The following is a 7,008-nucleotide window of genomic DNA, read 5'->3' as shown; positions in this document are numbered from 1 at the left end:
TGGACGGCGCGGCCTGGGCGGGGGCCGGGAGGGGGAGCCGGGCTGCTGGACGGGGGGTGGCCCCGGGGCCCTCGCTCCCGCACCTGGTGTGTAAGATCTGGGGTGTCTGGGGCAGGGCCGAGAGACCAGGCAGGAAGGGCTCAGCTCCTTCCTTCTTCCGTAGCTGCTAAAAGTCATGACCTGTAGCAGTTCCTGCCCCTGCTAGCGAATGCCATCCGTAAAAGGAGAGTTTACCCCTTTGCAATTGTCCCCACTGCCAGGGGACCTCACCGGGAAAAAGTAAAGGAGGCTACCCCAGTGCAACGTCCCTGACAATGTACGGGCTCCTTCAAACAGGCCGTTCAGGCTCCCCTGTTGCTCAGTCTGACAACCCCTAGGTGCTGATAGATTGGGAAGCATCAGGTTCGTGAATGGAGTCGAGTGTCAGGGCTTTCTAGTTCGCAGCTCAGCTTGGAGATCCCTTCCTAACCTTTGAATAATACTCCAGCTATCTGCCTGTGAGTCAGCATAATCTAGAACGCTCCCTACGTTTGTACATACGTGAGAGACCGCGGAAAGGTATATGGCTAGCTGTTTTATGGTATCTTTGTAAGTGTTTTCTTGTACCTTGGGAACCTCGTCTGCCCTAAGGATCGTTTTAATTGTGCATCATTCAGAGACGTTGCCATGTGCCAAATTGATCAGGAGTTAATAAGCTGATGTCATTCATAAAAGAAGAGGGGTTTAATTCTGTGCCAAGAATTAATTTACACATAGTAGCTTCAGTCTCATTATACTCAAGTGTGTCTTAACTGTGGAAATTAAATTAGTTAACCTTTTAATGTTTTGGTTTATGAAGGGATGACTCTTTTTGAAGCATACTAATTATCCCTATTATATGGATAAATGACTTTTACTTAATCGTGTTGAAAAAGGAAATAATTTTCTTAATGTTTTAACCCAAAGGAAGCCCTGGGTAAAGGGAAGCAAGTAAGAGTTGGCACCCAAAAGATTACAGTAATGCAACTGGAAATGTGCAAAGAAGAGATAGGGAAGGACTCGAGGATTTGGTTCAACTCAGTAAATATTCACTGACCCTAATTTCTGCCATTCACATCCAAGAAAATACCAGATGAATGGGACATGGTTCTTGTCTTTATGAAACTTACAGACTTCTAGACATTGATACTTTCTTACATATGGTAAAAATACATAGAAAGGACTGAATGAAGCAGGTGCATCCAGGTAGTATAGTACAATCTCATTTTGTAAAATAAACTACAGGTCAATTCACATTCATAGTGGATTGAGAACAAAACTGTCATTTACAACTCTTGGGTTGCATAGGTTGAGAAATGACTTTCAAACTTGCTTAACAAAAAAGGGTAAGGCTTGATTTAGGTATAGTCAAAATGAAGTACAGAAAAGGAATCTGTTCATTCAGCAAATACTTAATTGACTATATTGTGAGACAGGCACTGTACTGTATCATGACGCAGGGGTGGTAGCGGTAGTTATAGAGTCAGTTCCTGGTGTCATATAGCTTGCATTGTAATGAGAAACAGGCACTACACAAATTAATATGCTGTTGTATCAGGTAATGAGATGTTTTTAAGAAAAATAAAGCAGGGTAAGGTAACAGTGCACTCTGTTGCCAGAATTCTCAATTTCCTGGTATTGGATAGGCTTCCCCTCTATGGTGTGGTTGTAATGAGCAAGCACTTCATAACTCGCAGCACGTAAGGACTCCTAAACCTTTGTCCTGAGAGACTTAACCAAATTCTTGCATGGCTCATAGCAGCTTAGTCCTGTCCCTAGGATGATCCCTGTCCCCTTAAACTGCCTCATAAAAAGGTTCAATGCTGTTAGCAGAATTTATTGCTTGTTCCAAGAAAACCTGGAGATAGGTAGAGAGACCCCTGAACCCCCTTTTAGAGTAGAAAGCTTGGAATCATAAGTATGTTCTCTGTTTTTTATTTTTTTTGAGAGGTTTTTGCTATAGAGCGCGTGTGTTCGCCAGACAGACAGAGAGAGACATAGAGACAGAAAGCGAGAAATCACCCCCCAGGGGAGATGGTCACGCCGCAATCCCTTCTCCTCTATTCTCCTCTCGGGATCTTGGGCATGCACGCACTTGCGCCTGGTGTGAGTTTTAAGCCACCGGGTCTGGGACGTGAACCGCGATTGACTACATGGGAGTCCAGCGACATAGCCATTACACTAACTGCTAGTTTCCTGTATGTTCTCTGTTCTTGATGATGTAAATCTATCACCTAAGGATATAAGACCCCTGTCTCAGTGAAATGCAGCTTTCTGGGAACTAAGTCTTACCTTCCCAGTCCATGTGGGAGGGTTACAGGCTAACTTCAGTGGGTACCTTGCTTCAACTAGAATTATTACCAACTATCATAAAGATCCAGGTTTGTTTATCCTCCAGATAAGCACCAATTAATGAATCCAGGTGACTTTTTCCCTAGCACCTCCAAGCCTTTAAAAAAATCTCTACCTTTTGTTTCAGAACATAGGAATTCAGTTCACACTGGTCTGTCTTCTCCTTTGCAGTAGTTGTAGAATATAGCCTGTGCTTATCATTGTTATCTATTGGGTCTTCAAGAGGTCATGACATATTTTTCTATGCAAAAATACATTGTGATTTTTTATTGACCCGAAAGTATCTGGCTTTCTTTGTCTTTAATAGCACTTACATCCTTCCAGGTTTAAGTTTTGTCACAAACATCTGCTCCCCTTGAAGCTTTAACAGAAGTCTTATTGTGTCTCATTGGGTTCTTTGCTCATCCTAGAAACAGTCACTATGGAAAGGAGAACATGGTGCTTGTGCTGGTTCAGGTTACCCACATCTTCAGTAGAGTCAAATGCAGTCCCCACTGAAGCATGTGAGAGATTCTTCAAGAGAAAAATTGGAGTCTAATTATCAAAAGTGAGGGGCAATAGACTCTCAAAGTCAAAACCCAACAAAGAGCAGACATTAGAATTTTGCTATGAAATCATTGGAAAGTATGTATGTACATTAAAACAATGATTTTTCTGTTTCCATTTATTAAAATGCATTTGTACAAAATTCCATTTTTTTAAAAAGATGACTTTAGTTTTAATTTTTCTGTACCAGTTAGTTTTGTTAGATACATCTAGAGTATAAGTCCCTGATACTAGGGACAGTGTTTTATACTTCTTCGAGCCATCCATGGCATATGTTTTTGTGCTAATTACTATGATTAGAAGAAATAAAATCAATCAAGCACAATATTTCTAACTCTGTCTTCTCTAATTTACAGTATCATAAAATAATGTGCTTTCACTCTGTTCAGTTTTATGGCTGCTTGCTGTGTGGCATCCTTTCTAGTGACCTAGAAAGTTTAGCTCAAAAGAAAATAGAGGTGCCAGCAGGTGACATGGTGATTAAGGTGCTGGTCTCGTACATGGGTGACTGTGGTTAGAGGCCCAGACCCGGCAACTTCAAAATCACACCTGCCACATGTGCGTGTGTGCCCAAAATTCCAGGAGGAAAATACAAAAGGGATTGCAGTGCATTCCTCATCTCCCCTGGGGTGGGGGGAGGGTGATTTCTCATTTTCCCTCTTACTTCTTCTGTCTCTGTCCAGTGAGTACAGGTGCCTCAGAAAAAAATAAAATAAAATAATAGAACCAGCACTACTTCCTCCATGAAGCCTTTTCTGATCCCCACAGTGAAAAGTAATGGTGCTTTTGTTTCCCCATGCATAGCAGTGCAGTTTGTCTCTTCATTTGGAGTGAGCTCTATTCAAGGAGCTAAGATTGTGGACCCTGGAGTCAAACTATGGATTTGAATTCCAGCTTCACCAAATATTAACTACAACCTTGAGTAAATCCCTTAACTTTGTGCTTTAGTTTCCTCATCTGCAAAGCGGACTTAAGTGTCTACCTCAGGTTTGCTGAGTGGATTACATGAGATAATATATGTACACCCCTTAGGATAGTATTTGACAGATAGCATGTAATCTGTCATTGACATTTTTCTCTTTTATTGGAGGTTTTAAGAGTCTTCATTCCCCCATGACCCACAGTTGTAATGATCAAAATTATTTTTGTCTGTGTGCTAACAGTCTTTACCTTTTAAGAGTTAATAGAAATAACTTCCTTTTCTATTTCAATGGTTAGCAGACTTTTTCTGTAAAGGGCCAGATAGTAAATATTTTAGGTTTTGCAGGCCAGATGGCTTCCTCCATGAAGCCTTTTCTGATCCCCACAGTGAAAAGTAATGGTGCTTTTGTTTCCCCATGCATAGCAGTGCAGTTTGTCTCTTCATTTGGAGTGAGCTCTATTCAAGGAGCTAAGATTGTGGACCCTGGAGTCAAACTATGGATTTGAATTCCAGCTTCACCAAATATTAACTACAACCTTGAGTAAATCCCTTAACTTTGTGCTTTAGTTTCCTCATCTGCAAAGCGGACTTAAGTGTCTACCTCAGGTTTGCTGAGTGGATTACATGAGATAATATATGTACACCCCTTAGGATAGTATTTGACAGATAGCATGTAATCTGTCATTGACATTTTTCTCTTTTATTGGAGGTTTTAAGAGTCTTCATTCCCCCATGACCCACAGTTGTAATGATCAAAATTATTTTTGTCTGTGTGCTAACAGTCTTTACCTTTTAAGAGTTAATAGAAATAACTTCCTTTTCTATTTCAATGGTTAGCAGACTTTTTCTGTAAAGGGCCAGATAGTAAATATTTTAGGTTTTGCAGGCCAGATGGTCTCTGTTGCAACTACTCAGCTCTGCCATTATGCGTTGTGAAAGTGGCCAGAATCTTAGCTAAGTAAATGAGCAGTGTGACTGTTCCAACAATGCGCTACAGAAACTGGCTGGGGCAGCGATGACACTGCTGTAGCAGGTGGAAAGCTTCTTAAGAGCAGGCACTATTTTATTAATCTTGGTGGCCTTTTTCTTGCCTTTTTTTCTTGAAGAATTATTTAATTTTATTTCATATTATTTTAAATCTTGCTATAGTACACATGTGTTCACCAGACAGAAAGAGAGGGAAAGTGAGAAAGCAAGCTGCCAGGTCTGGGACTTGAACCATGTGGGTTGACCATGTGGGATTCTAGCGTCTTAACCGCCACATTATTTGTTGGCCCTCGTAAGCTTTACATGTAGGTCTTAAATTAAAATTTGTTGATCTGAATTTAATTGATTTACTGTAGAGCTGTAGGAGGATTTTGGAGTACCCTTCCTGCCTCCTGTCCTCTCCTTTCTTTTTTCAACAAATATTTACTATAGGAGGGAATCGAAGAAAATTGTAGCTACTTTATTTGTGTTTTTCAGGGCCAAAGGATCCCAGATAACTTTGGAGATTATTTTGTTCAAAAATATGATTTGTCTTAACTGAGGCACATTTCTCTGGCCTGTTCAGAATCAAAGTTAACAGTACTTTTCATGATTGCTAAGTTTTGCATACTAACTAGCATAGTTAGCAGTCAAGAAAAACACTGATTTTTTTTGTTGTTCTTTTAGTAAAGCGTTATTGTTAGAGCTGACTTTCTAAGAGCTTGATTTTCAACTACGGTTCAATGCCAAGAATGAATGAATTTTTTGAATGTTGCCTAGCATACTGATGAAATATAAACATAAATTTTAGTTTTCTAGGATGTGGATTTATGATTGATGAACTGTGCTATGTCCTTATCCCTAAGACAGTAGTTTATGATTTTAAATGACTACCACAGGCACCATGGTTGATATTCCTGTTCATCCTGTTTGATGTAGTATGACTTCATTAGAGGATAAACCATTGGCATTAGTCTTACAATTTCTGATTTATGATAGAGTGCACATATATACATGTATGAGTGAATGACAGATGAGCACCCTCCCCAGGCTCTGGTCACGCTGCAGACCCCCTTCCTCTTGCCTATCCAATCTTGAGCACTCACAGTACCCAGTGTGTTTTCAGGCCCAAAGGCCCAGGGACTCAATTCACTATCACCATGTGGGATCTGGGCTTTCCTGAGCAGTGCATTACTGCTGTACAGCGAAGCCAGATTAGGCTGACATTTACTCTGCTTGACTTTAAATTGTATTAGGCATGTTTATTTACTTACTCATTTTTTTCTCTTTTGCTCATCCTCATCTGATGCCCCCAAGCCAAAGGAAAATTGTGTATTTACTTAATCCCTTTAATAGGTGTTAATTGGCTATTAAGTGTATATTTGGGATGCTGCATTCATTTTTTGTATTCCTAGTGCCCCACCTTACAAAATATAGACTGAGTGTGTGTCACTTAAAATGCTTGGGACCAGAAGTGTTTCAGATTTTTTTCAGATTATGGAATATTTGCATATGTATACTGAGATATCTTGGTGATGGAACCCAAGTCTAAATATGAGTTTCACTTTGGTTTTATATATCCCTTATACACATAGCTTGAATGTAATTTTTATACAATATTTTTGTATTTCAGCATTTGGATCACATGAGATTAGATGTGGAATTTCCTATTTGTGATGCCATTGTTGGTGCTCAGATAGTTATAGAATTCAGAGCATTTCAGATTTTCAGGTTAGGGGATGTTCAATATGTATAAGCACATTAGGCATTTGGACTTTTGAAGATCTGAAGGAACTGAAGTTTTCCTTCCAACAGATTCAATGTGAGAATTAAATGAGACAGTGTAGATGTTTCATACTACCATCCTATTCTAGTATTTTCAATAGCTAACATCCTTGATGTTTATTCTGTGGTAAGTGGTTTATATTTAATCCTCAAAACAACTATGTGAGGTACCCAGTGTTAGCACCAACTCCATTTTACTGAAAATTGTGGCTTAAAAAGATCACGGCCTTCTCCCAGGGTCATATAGCTAGCATGTGATGGAGCCTGAATTTGAAGTCAGAGCTCTTCACTTAACCATTTTCTGTTGTATTCATTCAACAGATATACATTGAGCACTTGTTACGTAGCCAGCACTGTAAAAATTATTTTGTAAAAACTAAAGCTTTTTGAAGAATATAGTTAATTGGCTCCTCACCTCT

Source organism: Tupaia chinensis, unplaced genomic scaffold (assembly GCF_000334495.1).
Source record: "Tupaia chinensis unplaced genomic scaffold, TupChi_1.0 Scaffold000434_1, whole genome shotgun sequence".
Classification (NCBI taxonomy): Eukaryota; Metazoa; Chordata; class Mammalia; order Scandentia; family Tupaiidae; genus Tupaia; species Tupaia belangeri.
The sequence above is the reverse complement of the archived record's forward strand: the minus strand, read 5'-3'. Positions refer to the sequence as shown.